The sequence below is a fragment of the Amblyomma maculatum genome, chromosome 4, assembly GCF_055883805.1.
Source record: "Amblyomma maculatum isolate TAMU_Amacu chromosome 4, ASM5588380v1, whole genome shotgun sequence".
Lineage (NCBI taxonomy): Eukaryota > Metazoa > Arthropoda > Arachnida > Ixodida > Ixodidae > Amblyomma > Amblyomma maculatum.
In genome coordinates this window covers 69,468,325-69,491,595 of record NC_139347.1, presented here as the reverse complement: position 1 = coordinate 69,491,595, position 23,271 = coordinate 69,468,325, and the positions used below count along the sequence as shown (strand labels likewise).

General features: G+C 46.3%; 1 protein-coding gene across 2 annotated transcripts in view; it reads left to right on the top strand.

Annotated features, from left to right (window-relative positions):
• Window positions 1-5,502: 5,502 nt before the first annotated feature.
• LOC146191339 (flavin-containing monooxygenase 5-like) overlaps window positions 5,503-23,271 on the top strand; it is a 31,205-nt gene continuing 13,436 nt past the window's right edge. Inside the window, exon 1 of one of the 2 annotated variants that reach the window (XM_084601888.1) lies at window positions 5,503-5,723. The gene's annotated coding sequence lies outside the window, so the exon portion shown is untranslated. Of the gene's footprint in view, window positions 5,724-20,274; window positions 20,433-23,271 lie in introns of those variants that run through there. The other variant, XM_084601889.1, reaches the window with a different exon arrangement.

Here is a 23,271-nt window from a genome sequence, read left to right as displayed (position 1 = left end):
TTAAACATGCCTCTGTAGTTGTTGTTTTTTTTATTATTGGGATGTTTCAATTAATTATTGGGTCTTTAATCTCGCCACTGTTTGCGTAGAATTAGCTCCTTGTTGCTCTCAGTGGCTCCTTACCTAAGGAGCGGCTAAGTGCGGTTCGCAAATCGAGTGGCTCCCTATATAACTCTTTCAGTTGAGGAATCATCGAGGGCTCCTCATGTGAGGTTAAAAAGCCCGCATTATATAAGAAGCGTTCTCAAATACAGCCGTTAGTCATCCGGTGCACTAACAACTAACAACAGACCTTAAAACGGTGTCAAATTAAGGGAGTGGGGCAAGACAACAGGTAAAAAGATAGATTTGCACATAGAGCACGGCCTCTGCAAACTGAAGACTGGAAAGGAAGAATCGGGAAAGTGTAATGAAGCTCGCTGAGAATGGGGAAACATCGCGATGAAATTTTGAGTTACGTGCACGTTTTCCCAATTAAACATGAGTTAAGTTTGCAGGCACTCGTCTTTTTCACGTTAGAGGGATTCATTAGGAAAGAATAGACCCCCGGCTGTGAAAATCACGGGATAGCTGATGAGCCTAATCATTTCCTACAGCACCACCTGCGTATACACGTTACACTGGCATGCATAGAAACAGCCGGTGTAAAAAAAAAAAAAAAAAAAAAGAAGGGGAGGGGGGGGGGGGGGGGGGAACTGCAGCGCAGTTGACTGTGCTGGCTCATAAGTGTTCGGGGGCCGTGGACAACAGGAAGAAGTCAAGCGGACGCACCTATGAGAATACCGAACAGCTTGTGGGTGGCCTTGAGTGCACTTGGTGTCGTCTCGCTTGATGCCCATCCGCGCCTGAACGCTTTCTGCTCGAAGGCGTCATTCTTTCCTTGATCACGTTCCTTCACCCCCGCCGGGCAGGCTGACAATACGTACGGCTGGCCCCCCGCCTGTTCTTTCGATTCGTATCGGCGTATTTCTCCTTGCAACTCCTCTCGTCTTAGCTCCACAGCTAAGTTCGCGTTATTTCCTTAACCGTCACTCAGTTAAAACAGCCTTTCACCCTTACGGGCGAGCCATCTTTGCTTCAAACGTTGGGCAATGTGAATGTCCCAGCAAAACTGCAAGTAAGCGAGTAGGCCCACTCTCATTGGCTTCCATTTAGTCGAAAAACAGAGTATTGAAAGATGAGGTTTTCTTCATTTTTACAGTTCTAAAACAACATATTAACAGTAGTATAATAATGAACTATATCCACGAGTACCTTACCGTTGCTGTGTCATTATCTCTGCACGTGCGAAAAACAAAATCGGACGGTTTAGCATAGCTAACCGCAGAATATCGTCCAGTAGCACTATGCAACGCGTCGCATGAGCTTGTGCGTTCCTTCTGTCGAATCGTCGTCGAAAACGGTGATCATCTTCACTGCAAGCAACCCGAAAGAGCCTGTGTCAGGCACAACCTGCTTAGAAGCATCACGCTGCGATCGTACGCGGTTTTGCCAAAGGTGCATCTATATGGATGAGGCAGCAAAAACAGGTTTTCGTTGAACAGATGCGCGTGAAACACCAACGTCATCCATACTGAAGAACAGCATCCCCCAACGACATCCTCTCCACGCGACACCTCGAAGACGCTTGTCACGTTCAAAATGAATGCCACCCTTTCTGCCGAGATGCCGCCGAGATGGTGCAGTGGTCAGCCGGTTTTTATCGCGTGGGAGCTCGCAAAGGTCAAAGGCGAAATTTAAGGGTAATCCGATTTGTGACCGAAGGTCAAAGGTGAAATCGGCTTCAGACACTTATCGGGAAAATGTGAGAATACTGATAGTACTGTCGATGCAGTAAGAGCAATCTTGCGCGCCGGGAGAGCTCGCTCAGCGCATTCACCGCGTTGTAACTACATGGTGGTAGTTAACTGGTGGCGAAGGCTGGACCCACAAGCGGTTTAGCGCGACTGCAGCGCAGCCACAGGTCCGGGGTCCAAACAGTCAAATAAAGGAATTATAAATAATATTTTTGAGTGAGTGAGTGAGTGAGTGAGTGAGTGAGTGAGTGAGTGAGTGAGTGAGTGAGTGAGTGAGTGAGTGAATGAATGAATGAATGAATGAATGAATGAATGAGTGAATTTTATTGAAAACGAGAATAAAGATAACGTAGGTGGGCCCTATATTCTTAATTTTGAAACACTTGTTGCGTCCCCTTTTAATATTACATTGGTATTGGTGATACTGCAGGCCTTGCTAGCTGCTTGCGAAGGAGGCAACGGAATGCTACGAGTTTAGCTCACTTTTCAAAAAATGTGCCGGTTGCGAAATTGTCGTCTTGCACACAAGTTGTTTCTCAATCATTGCTATTGGGTAGGATTGTTCCCAGTTTTGTAGGTTCGTCGTTTTCTCGTTCTGCGTGCGTCCATCGCTAAGTCTTGCCGCGCCGCTGTGGCACGCTTTTCGTTTCTTTCGAAACTCTTCGCGTACATAAAACTCATCTCGCGGCATGCGAAGGACTGATGCACCGTGCAACAGCGAGGACTCTATGCCGTCTGTGTTGCATTACATTGTTTTCCGCAGACCTTTCACAAGTGCTAGCTGCCGTCGTGTAGTCTGCCTTACGTGTGCGCATTGTTAACACACATATGTTGGTCAGCGCTTATAGTTGTGCATTTTGCTGGTATGCTGTATCACTGTTTTGTGGGATTGATCTAGCAAAACACGAGTATTTTCGAGCTATACGTTTTCGACACTGGTTACGCCAGCGCTTTACAGGTCATGATGTACAAGTATGCTGAGTCTGTCCCTTTTGGAAGAGGCGCTCGTTTGCTTCTTTCCTGTGCCGTCTTCTAATTGCTGGGTTTGATTGTCAACCTCACTCAAAATGCTGGATTCGAGCTCAACAGAAAGATATAGGTTGGTGAACGCTGAAAGGCGCTCTTCAAAAAGACGGCCTCGAAAACATGGCAAGGTGCAGCCAGAAAAAATGAACTTTATAATACGCACCAGTGTTATACGTATAGTTCTGACATCATTCCACGTCACTACCTTTTGTTGGCCCCCAATTTTTAGGGAGTGCTGGAGAGCAATGAGCCGCCATGCTTTGGGCAGATGGGCATCTATAGAGCCTTCGCTACCAGTGTACATATACCTTGATAACTATGCCGACTTTAAACTGTAGTACAGCTATATATTAAACCGCCGGTAAGTCCCCACGGCGCCGCAAAGTGAGGATCGGTTCCTATATAGACGAGGTTCATATATGGGTTCCTACATAGGTTCCTATATAGAGCAGCAAAAATGTAGATTGGTAAACGCCACCGAGCATCACTTTGTGCAAGTGTCCCGTCAATGCCACAGTGAGCGCGCTATGCACACTTTCTGTCATTCTATACATATAATGTCATGAGCGTAAGCGAGTGAGTACCCCGCATTCAGTTTGGAGCACGTGACCAATAATGACTACATTTACACAAAATACCAAGCGGAGCCAACCAAAGGATTTCGCCCCTTCTGTACGACGCCAGAGACGGTTTTTGAGATCTAAATTCATCACCCATGATGTAGCACCAGTTTCCCTATGGCTAAACGCAAATGCCATTCACTTATGCCTCGAGGCGGTTCTTAACGTAACTATGGGCAGTGGAATTGGCAGCATCGATGACCACGCGACTGCACCTTCTTCGGCTGGATCCTGTAGATTCCTGGAGGCGGTGACCGGGGTCGGGTAAAAGGCGAGCGTCGAGTCGGGGGAGTCAGGCAGCAGTCGGAAGCATGGGTGTCGGTCCGTGATAGTACGTAGCGGTAGCGATCCGAGCCAAAGGAAAGTTAGGGTCAGGATCTCCCGCATTACAAGTTGGGCGGGGGTTGGATCCTGCTGTCGTTGGTAGCAGGGGATATGACCCCGGCGGCAGCAAAACTGTAATATATGTGTCCTATCATACCGCAGGTGCAACACACCGGTTTATCGCGAACACTTTCGAAGATGCAGTCCTCGTAGATAGGGTCGAAGCACAGCTGATCGTGTACCAGCGCTGGTGGCGTTGAGGGCGAGGTGGGGTGCCGGAGGAGCTAGAAAGAGTGATCGGGGCAGAGTGATTGGGATCACGGCCCACAGCTCCACAAGACCATGCGAAGGGCTTAATGCTCAGCATACCAGCTGCATCTTTGGCAATAGTAGAGCGCTTTGGCAGACGGAGTACCTCAATCTCCGAATGCCTTGGGGTAGAGACGAGTCAAATTGCCGTTACCGTATGACATTAATGACCGTTTCAAATATATGTCATTTTATGGGATGGTCGACTTGGCTACACATTCTTCACACTACAGAGGAGAAAAAAAGGCCAGCATATGTAGTTTTTCAGCTATATTTTGTCTGTGTGATCATCCTGGCTCACTCCTATGACAAATAGGAAGCTGGTTTGGTTCGTGGTGTTCAACATCCCAAAGTGATTCAGGCTATGAGAGACGCCGCCGTGGTGAAGAAAGCCTGGAATTTCGACCACCTGGGGTTCTTTAACGTGCACTGGCATTTTCGCCTCCTAGGAAAATAAAATAGGTCGCCGTGGCCGGCTTTCGATCACGTATCCTTGGAGATAGTATAATCGAGCACCGTAACCACTGCACCACCTCAAAGAAGGATTGAAAGCGTGAATTCTATTTTGCAGGACTTGCGTTTACATCTTCTTCGTTCCTCAAAAAACATCTCAAGCCATCTCTCCTGTTTCTTGCGCAGTTAGCACCAGCGCACACCGGCCTTGTTATCACAATGATCTACAGTCTTCAGGCCGCGAACATGAAAGGGCAAACGCTCCAACGGTTCCTCGTAAGTCTCGTTCAGGAAGTCTGCTTCCTGCAAACAAAAGGGTGCGCAGCATGACCAGCATTCACTCGTACAAAAGAAAGCAGAGAAACTTCCAGCACCTAAAGCAAGGCGACATGCAAAACCGTCGTATATTGCCAACTGACTTTCAAGCAGCCAATCGTGTCCCCGTCATAAAAAATATCACCGAAATATGGCGGGGAAGTCGACATTTGATTGCACAGAAATAGGTGTCCGGAGTAAGAAGTGTCGGGAAATGCGCAAACACTGCGCCGGGATGAACAGTCCGGGACGTCTGTCGTCAAACAATGACATCCACAACTGCCGACATTCCGGCCTCAGCAGCGAAAATCGTTGCCACTCTCCTCCTCCGCTTGCTCTGCATCGATGGAGATTGAGAAACTAATTTTCGTGTCCGCATAGTGTGTTGTGCATACACAGCGCACGCATGGAAGAGTACTGCTAATGACGAAAGGGGTGAGCGAAAGCACGCCCTTCGATCTAAAAAGGCACGAGCGAGTGGAACCGGCACGCCAATGCTAGACGTTGCCGCGAGGCCGTTGAAGCCGTTGCGAGAACGAGCTCGAAGACGGAAGCGGAGAGCGAAGGTCCGGACAGAAAGGTGAGAGTGAAGAAGAGAGAGTTAGCTGCTGCTGGCGCGCCGCGCGGGGTCCTCCCTCTCCTTTGTTGCCGACCTTCGATAACAGCGCCAGAGCAGGCAGTTTAGCACGCACGGCAGCGGCGCTAGGCGTTCTGAACAAACTTAAGGAGTCAATGCCAGCCAAAAGGCATTCGCGACCGCCACCTGGATAGTAGCGACGACAACTAGAGTGATCCCTTCCTGCGGTGCGGGACAGACAGATATAGGATACGGCTGCGGTCCTGGACGTCACCAGGGCTCGACACCGCGATCAGAGAGAACGTAAGTGTCTCGTTTGTCGATCGTTACTTAACGACTGTGTTTTTCTACTTCCAATTGTAACGCGACAGAAGCGAAGACAACTGAGAGATCGCAGACAGATATCTACGCATTGCATACGCACAGAGTGAAGCTACTCCTATAAAAATACAGCTTGAGAGGAAGCGATGGACCTTTGGTGAGCTTGTGACAGGACCCGAAAGCAGGAAGCCCAGTGTAACTGCGCCTGAAACACGAACATGCGTCAGGCCCGTCGAGTCGTTTTTATTTGAGCGAACAGGACCGAATGATAGTCGGTGAAACCAATCAAATCCCCGAGTGTCCTAAGTACCCGTGACCATTCTTTCTTTTTTCGTGTCTACGCATTCCTTGTCCGCATATTCACGATTGGTTTCGTGTTTTGCGTTTCCGCATAGCACTTGCCTGAGCATATTGGATGTTGTTCAGCAGGTATAAAACCTAAAGATGTTGTTCAGCAGGATATTGTTCAGCAGGTATAATGATTAATCTGTAAACAGAATTCTTGCCTAAGCTTATTGGATGTTGCTCAGCAGGTATAAAACCAATGATTATCTAAACCAAATTCTCGCGCGAGGGCTTTATGATCGAAACCGCGTCCTCGTATATTACGTATACAGCCCCGCAACTAAATAAGTACCTTTTGCGCACACAAGAGCCCAACGTTAGCAATCTGCAATATAATAGAGCACCAACTGCTTGTCGAAGTAGAATGTTAAAAACACAATTTCAAAACTAACCTTGAAACGTTGATGACGATTTTTCAACCCATTAGACGTTCGGCCTTCGTCACATACATACATATACAGCGTCCTTTCTTTATGGGCTTAAAATCTTAGCGGAAGGAACCTGGCGCTGTTTTAGGGATGCAAAGTAAGCACAGATCGGGTTTTAATTAAATCTTTGAATTATCGGAAATTATAAGGTTATTTCCGCTGATGGAAGCGTTGTCGACGGACTCTCGCGAACACGTACACAGACCAAGCAGGCCCTCTCCCGCAGCAATCACTCGGCGCTTCCGATCGAGATCTACGCAGCGCTCAAGTTACTCGGTCGCTCCTCTACATGTCCGCTCTGAAAGACAGAGTCGAGCGAACTGCGCCACACTGACGACGTGGTGTGCCATTCGAGCGGAGTTCCTGTAAAAGCAGGGAAGAAACCTGCATCCATATTTACTTTAAGACCCCTGTATCGGCTACAGAGGGAATAAGCAATGAGGCTCTGTTTGTTGCAGGATGTAAGACGTGATATTTACTCAGTATAGTTTAAGCTCGATATTTCATTAGTTAAATTTTCCCAAAATAAATCAGCGTGACCAGATCGCAGCAACAGCTGAAGCAGTGGTGAAGCAATGGAATAGCTTGATTTTTGCTGAAAGGTCAGCCTCGCTTAGGTAATGTCAAAACCTAACAGCACAACGCAAAATTATGTAGACAAGTCTGATTTTAACTTATATATAACCCCGGTAGCGTTCAACCATTACTTACCTCCCTGAAACTGGTAGCACAGAATTAATCACGTTATCCTCGTCCTCATAAGCATCAGATGCCACGAAATACAATAAAACCAATCGTCTTTATGACAGAGGTAATTATAGACTGATCAATACTGAATTTCAGTATTTTACTCGTAGAAAGCTCTTCTTCAAGTTTCTTTTTCACGGAGTATCTGGACTCTCCAGCGAACATATGCATCCCTCAAATAATTATTTGCACTAATTCACAGAAGCTTCCATTGTTTGAAACTCTTAAAAGATTGGAAAGCGAAAAAGGAGCGCTTGTTAATCTCAGCGAAGTTCCAGGAAACACGTGGCCCATAGGTGACGTAATTCACTGTCGAAAATTAATATCTAACTTCTATTAAAGACGCCAAGCATTAATGTTTTTCATAATGAGCAACCTAATGCCTAATTCTGGCGAGCCGGTAACTGGCACCATGGACACACAATCCTTCACATTTCAGGGTATTACGCGACAGCTTTAATGACTCCATCCGAGGCTCCCCTTCTGGATCGTCACTTGCGTCCATGCACTTTGTTTCTTATTCAAGGACTAATCCCATAACGTGTGCCTATGTTACATCGCAAATATTCTTCCCCATGAAGTCCTATACGAACGTCATCCCATACGAAAATCGCCGAACTGCTAGAACTGTTGCATTCATTGTTCGTATCTAGCTGCTGGATGCGCTTAGAGTTTCTGTGCTAAAGAAACCCTAGGATCGTGTATTTCTCGGTGCTCCTAGCCAGCTGGTCACCGAGCTTGATTGTCGTTTCCGATTGCTCAGTCAATGAGTTGGTTAATTCGAAACTATCACCGTATAAAACTTGCGTTGTTAGAAATTACTGCTCACTCGTACTGGAATTGCCTGAGTTAGAGATTAAGCGCATTAAAGAAAGCCTCAGTTGGTTCCAAGTGCGAATGAACTAGAGGGCAAGCTTGTCATTCGCTTCCTGTTGTCTCGTTCCGTGGCGTCTTGCAGCAGAAAAGACCCTTTCACACGAACCAAAAAGGCCAGCAAGTTTGCTACGCGAATACCTTGTGCAAATAAGATCATGCATTGCGCATCACGCACGAAGTAATTACAGAAAATAGAAGCAGTCCTGCGTATATCATATGCTATTACGTCCCAGTGTAGAGCTTAAAACCGGTTTCAGCCACAAATTTTGACAACGGAGACGCACAGAAGTAATCCAAATGGAGCTTCATTCTTGGTAACTAAACCGGTAATGTCAGGGAGCTTGCCAAACGATATACAGTCGCCGACCAGGGAAGCCTTGAAATGCATTTCGGCGAAATCACAGCACAATGATAGTGCGCCCAACCAGTTGTGGCATAACCGCACTTGAATATTGGCCAATTACCTTGGCTGCTGGACAGAACTTGGAACAGGTCATCTAGAACGCATAGCAAGGTCTGCAAGACCATTAGCCGTTTCTCCTACAGCTTATATTTTCTCGCTCAGAGCTCCTCCCGGCAACATGAGGATACCTAGCGATTGTACGAGCTCGAGGCTGAGGTTTGTTTCCGGTGGATGACATTCAGAAGACGGAATTTTGGATTTATTCTTAAATGTTCGGCATTGGGTTCGGCTTCTTGTTCGACCTCAGGTTGGCTAGGATTGTGCGCGATACTCACCTGGATTTCCCGAGTATGGGAGCTAAACGTCGCAAGATGATTAGGGCCCGCACTGGGTAAGCTCCATAATCGTTTTCTGTGTTGATGGATATGTTTTGACCAATCATCGCATCCAGCGCACAGAGTAGCTTGTTTGTCCTTGTTATATTTTACCTCATTCTTTGTTATTTTAACAGTCATAAAATTATTATTTTTGCATTAATTATTAGCAGTTTTTTTTTTTTTTACTGTAAATATTCTTGGTGTTTTCGTAGAATAAGACTATCCTAGAAAATACCTACTTGTAGACAAGTGCAGTAGCATTCCGTTTCTGTAGTCATAAAGCAGGAAATCAGTCATGAAAGCAGGAAAGCTAGTCAGCGTCCTAACGTTCTTTTTTTTTTTTTTTTTTTTTTTCGAATTCTGAACTTTCGGTGGGTGCGGCTTCAGGCATCCACATGTAAAAACACCGCCCACCCTCTCAGGGCGCATTCACCAACTAAAAGCCCACGTGGCATCGGCATTAATTAATTATATGCTCTTTCTGTTCATTGTTTCATTCGTGGCAGGTTCATTTATTCATTATTTAACGTCGTCCATAGAATGTCGATGAATAGGTTAAGTCTGTTCATTGTACAAATGGTGATTTCTTTAGCGATGTCTTGAAGTGATGTCCCTGGTCCTCATCCACGATGCCACCTTGAGAGTCGTCGCGATGAAGCTGGCCATGGAAGACCAGATTAGGTGCCTGATTGGCCTTAGTAGCTGCCTGACACACGTGTACCGGAAAGTTATTAACCAACCGTGCACTACGGATGACTTTAAATGGACCCTGCATTCTCTCCTCCATATGTCATAGGATACGCGTCCTCGCAAAGTCGAGGTTTTTTCAAGGAAAGAAACAGCGCGCAACAAACGGGGCGATGTCCATCGTTGGCGCGCATAGCCTGCAGCGACCACGTGAACCGGCGCGATCAATAGCTCCTCACTCGTCCGGCAAAAGCGCGCGCTTGTTGCGAAGTACGCTGACGGACCTTGTACACGGTCGGGCGCTTCTCTCATTGCAACAAGGGGCAGCGAAAGGTTTTAGCCGAAGAAAAGGAAGACAAATCCGGCTTGCCCCGAGCGATGTTGCGCAAGTGTGTTCGCATGATAAATATATAGCATACGAGATATTTAGTTGAGTCACAGGCACGGTGGTTGCTCGGGAGCGTTCAAGGACAACTTTCCTCCGTCCGAGCTTGCCTTAAGTTTGGCTTTTGCTTCATCTTCCTCTCAGTGGCTGTCAAGAAGATCAGAAAGGATTTCGCGCGTTTAAGCGTTTCTATAGCGAACAGGCCTTGGTGGAACAGCATCGTCCACAGCCGCATAGGTCCGAGAAAAGGGCTTGCTTTTATTTCTGCCACACACACACACACACACAAAAAAAAGATCTTCACCTGTTGTTGTTGAGTTCATCTATATGCAGTATGATGTCGTGACCAGCTTTTCAATACAGAAGCAACTCCACAAAAACTGAGGTTATGGTGCCTTTTGTAAGGTTTATTGGTTTATTATGTATCGAAGGTAAGGACGGACGAGGATAAGAGCGCAATAAAGAAGACGATCCTTTCCAAATCTTGCATTTGCGTTTTTGCTTTCGTGTCAAGCTGTCTTCTTACTTCCTTCATCACTCGGTGTAAGGTAATCGACAAACAAAGCAATCAGACAGGGATGGGCACTAAATGCTTCCTTACAGTAAGAACTTGTCGTAATAAGTAAGCTTTTTCGTTGGTGGAATCGTTCTAATGAAAATGATTAACTATAAATAAACTTGGGCAGGAAGTGGGAATAATCTGCCGTCGAACATTCGCAGCGCAGGAGACCGTTGCACGTCGGACGACCCGCTACCAATCATTTCGCTGCATGGTCCAAGATGATTCTGTCGTAATCTACTGCTGGACAAATGCAGTCCATAACAAAATAGAAAACTACCAGGGGGTGACAGCGGACACTATCTTTTCGAGCCTTGAATGCTATCGAACTTATTATGTTTCTTCTCTAGTTGCAATCAGCTCCTTTACCATTAATCGGGCTCCAAGTCGTTGCTTTATTCTTTTATCGCCCTTTTAATGGCGTGTTTCTTTCCTTTTCACTTTTTACAAGCGCCACACCTGAGTATAACTGTGTTTCTCTCTACGCTTCTCTTAGCCAACTCGTAACAACACTTCATTTGTTGCAGTATACGCTGGATGCGTGCATGTTTTCGAACTATTAAATATAGTGTGGACAAAACGATCGAGCGGCAATAAATAAAATACAAGGGAAGGTTGGCTTTAAGCCCAGCGGCAAAGGGGACACACGCTGACAGGTTATCATTCGCATGCAGTCAAAACACGTTATCTGCGCTCTTTGAGATACTCCGCGACGTTTTGATCATTCCGGCAACAGGTGAAGAGTACTGCCTTCCGGGAAGCTATCTGGCAAACATGCCATCAGCGGAGGGAGCTGCGCACGTCTAGGTCTTTTGATGATATACACGGGCGATAACGTTGGCTATAGAACGAGGTCACCTCTGGCGTTCGTGCTCAAGCAGTTCTTGCATACACCGCAGAAATTGGCAACCTAGAGATTACGACGAAAACAATGAGAAAGGTTCATTCCACGTGACGCGGTTGTTTCTCATCAGAACTGAAAAGTAAAAAGAGAAAAATATTGCCGACACGCCGCGAGAAAGTGCGTTGATAAATTCCAGAGGGCCATACGTCGGCAAGGTCGTCCATGAAGAGAGCAAGGTCACGAGAGTCGGCCGGCACCGCTTGGAGGTCACGCATACCGCTTGATGCCACGATTAGCCTTGACGATTTCGATCGCATTTCATTGCCAAACAGGACTTCACACGACACGTCTCAGACAATGTCCTCTGCAGGCTGAGGCCATGCGCGGAGACGCCGTCCCTGTCGCTTGCCACAAATTTTCGTACCCCACTTACGCCGCTAGAAGAGTTACCGTTACAAGAGAGAGCTGCCCGTCTGGCTGAGGAGTACGCACTGGGGGCAGATTACTAATGAGATTTCATTTTATTTCAAGAGTACTGCGGACGTTTTGATATGTACGAGGCGGAAATGTAAAAAGAAACATTTGGCAAGATATGTTCGCCTAATCCAAGTTTAAGACCAATACATAAACAAACTTGCTGCTATAGCCAGTAAGCACTTCTTGACCCCGCCGTGGTGGTGCAGTGGTTAGGGCGCTTGATTACTGTGCTCGAGGACGCGGGATCGAATCCCGGCCGCTGCGGCCGCTTTTCGATGGAGGCGGAAAGCAGGACGCCAGTATGTTGTGCGATGTCAGTGCACGTTAAAGAACCTCAGGTGGGAGAAATTTTCGGAGCCATACTATGGTGTCTCTCATGGGCTGAGTCGCTTTGGGACGTTAAACCCTGCAGATACCAAACCTTGTCTAAATACGTGTATATGCGTGTAGCTCTATATACCACCAGGAACGAAAGAAAGGTGATACGGCTGTAAGAAAATGAAAAACATTTGAGTCGGTACCGATTACCGTGTTTGATATCCTCTAGATAAGTGCTTGAGAACATCCACGATTTGTACAAATCAATATCGTCTCAATATCAACTCGAGCTTTCGCGGTGCTCTTTAGGAACAGTCCTCTTTTATTTGACTTGCAGCGTGCAAAGGCCTGGGCAGCACGGGCTTCAAGATTTGTGTGACATCGTGACACCACGTGACAATGGCGATATCACAGGCGCGCTGGCATGAGCACTAGTCACGTGGCACATGGCTGAGCGCGGTGGAGAGCACGGCGACAGTTGACAGATGCCCTTTGTTGTTGTCAGAAAGTCTAGTCGGCTTCGCGTATCAGGCTGGAGCGGAGCCAGGATTAACGAAGCGTGTTTCTACCGTAGCAGAAAATCCTGCGAGCGCAGAGATCTACCTCAGAAGCATGTCACTGATTATGGGACATTGGTGGCTGCGCTGGCGGCGAGTAGCAGTAACAGAGGAGAAGCAGGACGAGCAGAGTTCAGCCTTCAGTGTTTTCTCATTTTCAACGCGTAATATAATTAGGTGCCCTCGTAAGTTTTAGCGGTGGTGTTATAGGCCCAGTTCCTCCGTTGTCGGAGTTCGATCAGGACATGGTTGTCCCATGTGGTAGTCGATAGGCGACATATCCGTGCACTGACTGATTGTCGAGATTGTGTGACATCACGAAACCATATAGCATGGCCGAGATTACGGGTGCTGTCAACTTCTTCGCCTTTGAGATAGAAAGGTGAGATCGGAACCTAGCCGTCCGGGACCTTGAGTTGGACAGGCTGGCGCAGGGCCACACAGGTGCGTCCGTATCGCTTAGTAAAGGGGTTTATATCGATCTAGGGTGGTCTTCGTATAATACGGTATCTTACGACTACATGCTAATTAGTATATTGACTACAGCATACGCACAAACTAAAAAAGGTGTCTGTTAAGCGAGTAGAAAAGGGTATGCGCTCCGACGAGGACACGCAAGGGAAACGGGCGAAATTAACACTGTCGCGCCATACCCCTGAAAGCAGAGCCTAAGTGTGCCAAGTGTGTCGCACCTCTCTTTTTTTCTTTTCTTTTTTTTTTTTTCAGGGAATTTTAGAACTTGAAATTTCGCCTAGAAGGAAAAGGAAATCCCAATCAGCTCTAAGGAAAGTTTAAGAATTATTACAAGTTTAGGCAGCTGAAGACATTTTAGGCTAAAGGTAAAAGTTAGGCAAGTCACAAATATCACTCCAAGCGCAGAAAAAGGAAGCAAGAACTTTGTATACGATGCCGTTGAGGAAAGCCTTTCATTGAAGTCGCTCTGCCCCTGCTACTTCGCAGAAGCTTGTGCGTCTTCTGTTCACTTCAAGGCCTTCGCGGAAACGATTCCGACATAAGACTGGAATGGCGATTAGAACTGAGCCCTTAGTGTCATTTTCTTTCCGAAAGCGCGCTCGCACAATCGTTAACTGTGATTGCTGTCAGCTGCCAGTGGGATTAGCATTATAATTGTTAATTCGTTGCTCGATACATCACTAACGTAAGTGTACGCGGCAGCAAATGTTAATGTTGTCTGCAGAATATTGTTACGTGGTGACATGACTAGCGATGGAACACGGCGACACAACAGAAACAGAACGACGTGATGACATGACGATGAAATATGCTTTAATGGCCAGTGGGCCTAGCGCAAGCACTCCGCCCCGCGCCACTGCCCGCTTCGTCATCTTCGTAGCACTACCCGCGGGGCCACCGAGCGATCGTCCCGATCGATTGCTAGAAATCCATTACATGAAGTGACGATGAATACAGACACAGGATTAGGACATGAAACGCTGAAGACCACAATGAATGCAAAGATGGGATGAATGCTTGCCCCGGAGCATCAGGTCCAATCTTCACCGTTTGCCGAAGGCCAAGGCTCATGGACACGCCGAACGGCTTGGGCGGGGGTGCTGTCTTCGTTCGAGTAGTCGTGAGGTCGCTTGGTCGTAGGGTCGGACGGGTCGGCTTTGGGCTCTCCCTGGTCGTCATGTATTGTGGTCAAGGCTGGGGACGGGGCTGGGGAGAGCGGCTGGTCGGGTCTGAGCACAAAGGGCTGGAGTAAAGCTGTGCGATCTTCACAGGTTCTCGGCCGATGGACCCGGCGTATGGTCGGCTTCGACGGGGCAAGGCGAGGATGGGGGTGAACCGTACCTCCAACCAAATGTTACGTGGTGACATGACTAGCGATGGAACACGGCGACACAACAGAAACAGAACGACGTGATGACATGACGATGAAATATGCTTTAATGGCCAGCGGGCCTAGCGCAAGCACTCCGCCCCGCGCCACTGCCCGCTTCGTCATCTTCGTAGCAATATGAATAAAATGAAGATGGCCGATACCCGATCTTTCCAGTAGGTTGCAGTGGGCCTGTACGCCTTTAATGGCGCGTCGAGATACTTGGGCGGTACACACCTACCCATGCTATGCCCGCATATTCCGCTCGTGTTGACCCCCACAATCCAAACCACATACCGCACCTCTCGTAACAGTTCGTCTGGGCTCCTGAAGCTGTTACAAACTGCTCAGTTAAGTGAAAAACTTCCTACCGCACTTGTATGTGCATGCATGTATGTAGCTTGTATGTATGGCTTGTATGTGCAGAAAAAAGTCAGATCATTTGCATAAGCCAATACTTTTAGCTCGTGAGTGCCGTCGCACCCGATCTCCCCGCGTGCAAACTGCAGCGCTCTCGCATTGTGCATTGCACGTCTTCCTCTCTACGTACTTCTATCTGCACGCAAAAGCTTTCACACCTTTAACTCGGTTTTATTACGTTGAAACCCTACCATTTTTTTTTTCTGCAGGCGTCTACAGCGCTTGTAAATGAAAACGCAGTCAGGGTGAGTGAGCGGTCTAAACAAGTGAGCAGCAACTGGTCGACGACCTGAAGCCTCCGCATCGTCACACTTGGGAGTCGGACAAAAAGAGGGGGATAAGATGAGAGGCAAACGACTTAGCAGTATCTCAACGCGCAGGAGAAAGAAAAAAAAAGCAAGTACTGTGCACTTCACGTCGATGTATGTGTCCCTCTTGAGCCTGCGGCGGTCTGTTTGATGTTCACAGTAGAGTTCAACGCCAGTCAGATAAGGAACTCAGTCGGAAGCTGTGAAAATATTCACGAACCAAGTCCAGTTCAGCCGCATATGAAGAGGTCGTGCCCAGAAAAAAACCTAAAATAAAAATCTGGCACAGATTTACAACTTCAACCACGGCCGGTCTCGAGGGAGAGAGCGCGCGCTCTTTCTTACGGCCTTCTCAATCGCCGCGTGAACAATGGGAACTTTTCTCCTTGAGTCACGCTCTCCACCGCCGCAAGGGGCGCGACCTGCTCACTGTTCGCTCCGCATCTGCTTCAGTGGCGGCGAGTGGCTTTTGCCTGGTTTCGCGCTGTCGCCCGCGGGTTTCGTGGTGAGTGCAGCCCCTAAATGAAAGATTACAGAAGGTTTATGCTGCAGCGGCATCCTATCAGCGTGCTACGCACGTGAATGGAGTCTTTATGTTAAAAAACACTGTCGCTCAGCAAACGCTCGACAAGCATATGACATGTATTGCGGCATGGTATCTATTTTTGTTCATTTTAATCTGAATTTTTGCCCAAGCCTGTACAAGAAGATGAATAAAAAAAGTGAATGAGCAGTGATCACATCGAAGCTTCTTCAAGGCAAACATAACAGCAACAATGGCAAAACCGTCTTTCAGCGCTAGATGAGAAACCATCGAGGTAACACCGAAGATGAAAATAATTTTATAAAAATGTAATGTAAGTTGCACAATGCTTACATGACATAAAGTATTAGTAGTATAACGTCAGAGTTAACGCTTTTAAGTTTTGTTTTCAATTTTGCTATAATTTATAGACCAGCAAATGTTTTATGTTGTATTATAAACATTATTTTAATTTTGCAAATAAACGTTGGTTTAATGAAATGTTTACATGATATCATGATTATTTCATGAAAAAAAAACAGGAAATCTATTTCAAGCACTAATTCCTAGCAATGTTTTATTTCTTTTTCTAGTATGCTTTTGAACTAATAGTTCCTTGTAACTATCTGTGCAGTAATGCCTGCCTTAGAGAACAATCGCTGCCCCGTTATTTTGGTAGAATGCTTTGCTTATTACACATTCGCCACTGTTACTCAAGGGACACTCCTCAATAATGGATATAAAGCTTTTCTCTGTGCTATTTATTCAGAGGTGACTATAGGAGTTGTATGTCGCACTGTATTGCGCGCCTAGGCACCTAGTGTCGACACCGACGAAATCATTTCAGCTCTGCCGCAATCAGTAACCGAGGAACTGAAAGAAGTGATGGTATCTCCTATCATCCCATTACCCACTGTCACGTATTCTGGTTTAGCTTACGTCGCTGGATACATTGCGAAGTTAATCAGTGACTTCGGGTGTGACGTTTGTGCTATCCTTCTTGAAACCAGCGAAAGAAGCAGCCCTATGTACACTATTCTGCGAGGACAAGATTCTAGCGGACTGCATTATCCAAAACCAGAGTTTTTAGCTCTCTTGGACAAGGTTGTGTCTTTTTTTGAAAAAGCTGTCGTGCACCCACCACACACAAATGTCCTTGAACTTAAGTCCTTCAAATCTTAATCCAGTCGGCACTTGAGAACTTACCTTTGCTGAGTTGCCGGGAAGGCATTGACAATAGCCAAGGTCCGCTTCTTTAATATGTGAGAAATTTCTCAGACTCCTTCTTTTCAATTATGCTAAGAAGGTGACAGACAGGAACGAAAGGCCAGCTCCATGTGCACAAACCGTCCAGAAAGATTTTGAGACTAATTTTCTAGCCGCATGTACCGTTTTGATGAATGAGCGCAATGTGTTAACTTTGAAGGACATTTTTTTTTTATTGCTTGCTGCTCTTTTCAATTATGCATATCTGTTTATGCCCATTTCCTTGATTAAATGTTCTTTTTTTTTATCACTGGTATTAAACTGACTACGGACTGTCTACGTGTGCGTCAGTCGCGAGACTATACGTATACATCTGCTGTCTTTCAACCTACTGATTTGTTTTAAACGAAGCTAGAACAGCCCACATCACTAGACAACTGAAATTTTAACTGTATGCGTAAATTTTTGTTCCTTACTCTGAATCTGAGACGTGCTATGAATTTTCGTCAGTGCCTCTTTTGCTCTAAACGAAAACGGCAGCGGTTGACAGAATATCCACCGAACAGTTTGCCATGCACTAGCGTCAGGTCGCGCTATACCTGCTTACAGCTTTCAAAGGCACACTGTATAAAATAGTACATATAGTTTTGTGAAAAATTTAGGGGCAAAAAGTGTTGATGTAAGTGCACCCGAAACTTCATTAGACCTTGCGCGACAGCACTGACGAAGGCGCGCGCGCTCTCGCACGCACGCGCATTATTGACTATTTTATTGCTCATACACGGTAAATCAGACGCTGATTACGGCTTCTTCCTATAAGCCATAAGGGGTGAAATATCAGGACCTGCCGGTTGCAACCAATGCGGGCGGAGCGAAGAGCGAGCGCGCGTTTCCCTTGCGCGTCAGCGGCTGTAGCGGAGGAGCAGCAGTGGGGCGGTGGCGACCCCACCGAGGCGCGGCGGGCGGTGGAAACAGACCCCATTGGAGAGGCCGTAAGAGAAGAGAGAAATGCGCTCTCCCTCGAGACCGGCCGTGCTTCAACTTCCTGCTTTATCGGTCAGAACACATGGGGGAAGCACCCTCGGCAGACTGTCCTCATAACCTTGTGTTCACAGCCTCCGCAGAACTTAAGAATTTATCGCAAGCTTCGAAGTCCAAATATCTTGCCTGACAGTACCGGTTCTGGTCAAACGTAAGATGGGGCTTGATTTTCTACATTTAGTTAGTTTGTTTTTTCAGAGAGTGAAACAGACTGGGAACATTACAGACCATACAAACGTTTGAAAGCAGTTGATTATGCGTGATATTTGCGCCTGAAACAGGGTGTTCTAATCTCAAGTCCAAGTTTTACGTCCAGCTGAGAAAAGCTTGTGTGCGCGGCAGTGCAGGCATGAAATCGCAGCATGCCGCAAAAACGACGAGACATACGCACGAAACGAACCCGTCTGATGGCGCGACTCAGCTATGCTCGTTCATTGCACCATATCCTCATCATCGCCGTCTTCCTCCGAGCGGAGTCCTATCGTTCTCTTCCTTTCGAATGGAGAGCACGTTTCGCCAGAATACTGAGGTCATCGCGAGTGTGTATGCTGACGCATAACATCACTAGTCTTTTTTAGACTCGCTGAAGATGTAGAAATTTGAAGAGATGTCAGTCCTGCAAGTGCGAGAGGGGGTGATCAGGTGGATGATGATGGCTATAGTCGTGGTTATGATGACAACAGGTAAAGAAAGGTGGGAGATGAGCGTAAAAAAGAAGGCAAGGGATTGAGGTAGTGTAGAAGGAAAACAAACAAAAAAGAAAGGGGGGGGGGGGGAGAAAGAGAGAGAATAAACTTTATTTATACAAAGTAATTACGCGGGTGGTTCACCCAGGTCCGGCAAACCATTGGCGAATACTCCAGACCTCACCGATCAGTTGGTGCTGAAGAGGAGCTCTGTGTGAGCCAGCGTCGCCTCCCAGTGCTCATGGCTAATTTTCTGTAAACCGTATCATTTAAGTTGGGGGGAGAAAGAAAGCCTATTATTCAGGCTGCAGACAGAGTGCCAGAGCTGGAATTAAAAGGTCAACGCGTTTTTTTTTTTATTTGGAATAATAATTTTACAACAAAAGAATGTATGCACTAAGATTTTGGCCCTATAGCCAAGGGCTAATGCCGGGGTCATACACAATACAATACAATGCAACATAACTACAGCACGCGAAGACGAACACATTTCATTCACGAAATAAAAGTCAGAAATTCACAACACGTTAAGAGAAAACAAGGAAAGCGAACCACAATACACTTACCTTCAAAAAAGAAAAAACACAATTCACACCATAACTTTACATGTTCATCAGGAACGTTTTCAGAGTTTGCAAAACCTTTGGTCCCGTTTTAATGTCATTAGGAATGCCATTCGAAATCAAAGCTCCACTGAACTCTATTAGACATTGCCCATAACTATTGCGACACACTGGTAAATTGTAGTGTTTGGCACTAGCTGCTCTTGTCTCTCTTTTCGGAAGTGGAAGGAAGTGGTTCATTAAATTGTAAAGTTTTGTGGATTGTCTGCGCTACCTTTAAAGTGTATATGGAGCGGAAAGGAACAATGCAAGTTGACTTAAAAAGTGGTTTGCTATAGAGTCAGACAATTTTGAGTAAGTAATAATTTTTACCACTCTCTTCTGCAGACAGATAACCGGCTCAAGATATGTTGGGTATGTGTTACCCCATGACTCTTTGCAATACATTATTGGCTCTGTATAAAAGCAAAGTAAAGCATGCGGAGGATAAATAAATCGAAGCATTCTCGCGCTTGCAATAAAATATAGCAACCATACGCCAACTTTGTGCAAACTTGTTCCACTTGATTTTTCCACTGCATGTCAGAGTCAAAGTACACACCCTGCACGACCACTGGTGCACAAGAAGCACCTCTCTCTAATAATAATAATAATAATAATAATAATAATAATAATAATAATAATAATAATAATAATAATAATAATAATAATAATAATAATAATAAGGGCAAATATTTGCCCAATCCTAGTGGCGCAGCCCTCCAAAAGAAGCTGGCTTCTATCTCTCAACCGTTAAGTGGATAGTACGCGCTCGCAGGAAGATGAGCAAAACAGTGCAACGTCCGTTTGAAAGCACGCACTTATAGATAACATCCTCGAAGGGGCACGGCGCTATCGCGAATTGCGCAGCTGTTCTCGCGTTTCTCGAGAACGACTCCGCTTCTTGCTCGCGCTGCGCCGAATGCTGACTGCACAGCCGTCCGCGCATCGCGTGCAGGCCGCACTAGTATACGCGGAAAGGTCCACAAACGCCCCACGTTGACAGTCCGGAGGCAGCTGGTTTGAAGAGCGTGGCAGCTGCACAAACAACGAGAGCGGGTATGTTTGGGCTCCTTCCGCTGGGGGCAAGCGTTTTGAAAAAGCTAGGTTTCTTTCAGATGCGCGAATAAGGGAAGGAAAGAGAAAGTATGAGCCCTTGCTTCTACTCTGAGAACAGGAGGTCTGGGATTAAATTTATTATTGGCGTTTGAGCGACAATTGCGATGACATTTCAGTGTACAGGTTGAATCAGTAGAAAACTGAAAACTTTCTAATCCGTAGTCAGCGATTGCTGCCTCTGTACTGGGGGGAACTAGATTTTTTGTTTGTCGAATATCTTTAGTGGAATCCCTCAAGGTGGAGTAGAATCTCTTAAATATATTCGACCAACACGTACCGTTGTCACTTCAAATTAGTGATCAATTCGCTCTCTCAGTAACATTTGATCCGCTTACCGTCCTGGTTAGCCTTGTGATTTAAGGCCTATTTGAGCTGTTTAGTTTAGCTTTCATCTTGATTTATGACTGATTTGGCGTTCCTTTAAATTGTATGAAGAAAAAAAAACGAACTTCCTTCTTCGCTGTTAGCCACTGTTAACTAAGGTTTTCTATTTCCTGTATTGCTTCAATCTACACATTGCCCAGCATCCGACCGCGGTGTTCGAAATTACGAGGGCACTGTAGAATTTACATTAAAGAAATGCGAAAGACTAAAGCGTTGCTAGTGCCCATGGTGCATCACATTTGCTCTCATTATCATTATCAACAAAGTGCACCGTCATTGTCATTACTAATGTCATCATTGAATTATCACAAATTGCAGAGTCATTGCCATCGCTGCGATCTTGCTCACGGTAGACAAGGAGAATTATGATGTGCGTTTCACGATCCCGGACGTGGCGCAGTTGGTTAAAGCGCTCGACCGGAGATCCGAACGATGGAGGTTCGGTTCCCGGTAGAGACGGGATTTTCTTACTAGCACTAGTTAAGGTGTGACAGGTTCATCAAGACATCAAGGAAAGCTGCAATTTCTCTGCCGTTTGTTTGCGACCGTGAATGGTGGTGGTGCTCCGTCTGAATAATAAAAAAGCAGCGATTTTTCTGTTTGTTGGCGGGGACGGTGTTCGTCCGTTTTTGTACGTATTATGACGGGTATTGTGTGTTTTCCGAAGTTCGGAACGCAAAAAAAAAAAAAAAATACTCTAAATTGCATTCAACAAACACCTCTGTTGGTTTGATTTAATTTATTTTTGTTTTCTTTTCGGTTGGAGGAGGGGGGGGGGGGGGTGAAGAGTCACGTTTTTTTTATGCACAAAATTATTTATCGCTACGAAACAAATTAAAAAGTAAAGGGCCTCTAGGGATCTAGACTTATTAAATAGGTATGTATAGACACTGGTAAATGAATACTATAAGGCTTATTAACCGTTATTTTGTGCTCATAAAAAAATATCCAACAGTCCAACACAGGTACGTTGGAAAGAATTAAGTATTTGTCGATTATCCAGTCCATATTTATATATCAGTGCACCCGTCTAACCAGCTTCCCAAAGTATTACATCCCAAGGGAAGCATATAAGTTTTTCATGGACTCCCGCAACCTTCTAACGTCTACATTATAATGACTTTGGAATACTATGAAAATGTAGGTAAAAGGAAGATTCTAAATTTGGCTTATAAAATAAAAAATGTGCTCAGAAATTAATAGCAAATATGTAACATTCACAAAAAGATTTGAGCTTTCCAATTCCCGTGTTCCTAAAAAAAATTATGCGTAAGCACGCCACAGAGGGCGAAGTAATCTTAAAAACATGGCTCTACTAGACAGACTTTCCAAAGTTTGAGACTTTATCGTCGCACAATATAAGCCCTATTTAGGGCATTCGGGAGAAAACCAAATAAAGTAACTCTTCCAAAAATCTCCTTGAGACCTCCTTTCTTATTTTCGCGAAGACGCGATCGCGATAGTTGTATCTTCTTGTTCGTCTTGTTTTTTCATGAATAGCTCCCTACTGTTACGTTTCGAACTTCCCAAGTAACGAGACGGTGCACGTGTCGAAATGGGCGTCCGTTTTTCTAAGAAGACTGCACGCGACCACCTCGGAGTTCGCGGACCAGAACCACCCAGGACGCAGCAACGCGGTGTCGCATGTCGGCAGCGACGGCAGCAGTTGCCCCAGTTTGTGTCCGGAGGACTGTGCACAGAGGCGCTAACGAATTCGCCGAAGAGCGGGCGCGCCTGTGTTTGGAAACAGAGAGCCGCAGCGCCTGCGTGTTAGCACCAAGGAGAGAGAGCGGGTCATCTCCCCCCCCGTGGAGAAGAACGGTCACCGCATTCCTTTCCCGCGGAGTGCTCCCGCGCGAGGGGTCCGCGTGGGTGGCGCGCGGTTCCGACCTTGGACAGCCAGCAAGCTAGCCTCCTTGGGACCCCCATGCCTGACTTCCCCCGGCGGAGTCGCCATCGTGCCGCTAAAGTGGAAAGAGTGCGCTGGGAGGACGTTCTAGTGGGCGGTTCCCGAATGTCAGCAGATCAGGAACTCAAATGTGATTGGACTTTGACAAAATAGAAAATTCCCCAACTAGGTACTTGGGGACAAAAAAGTTGTTAACAACGAGAGCACGAGTGCTCTCCAGGGTGTACCTTCTCAGATTCACCATGTAAATAAACCTTCGTTAAGTTCTCTCTAACTCTCGGCCAGTCTCTGCTTGGGTGACCACCGCCCAATATTGAAGTGCATGCAGCCCGACGTCTGACTCGGCTTTTCGCTACCCGTTGGTCCGCTACCGGAGCAGTACCAACGCAACAGCTGGTTGGCAGCGTCGGGATGGACTCCGCTGGAATCATGGTTGCAAGGTTCGGTGAGTGCTTGGCTTTTCTTCACTGAGGTTTTACCAGGCTT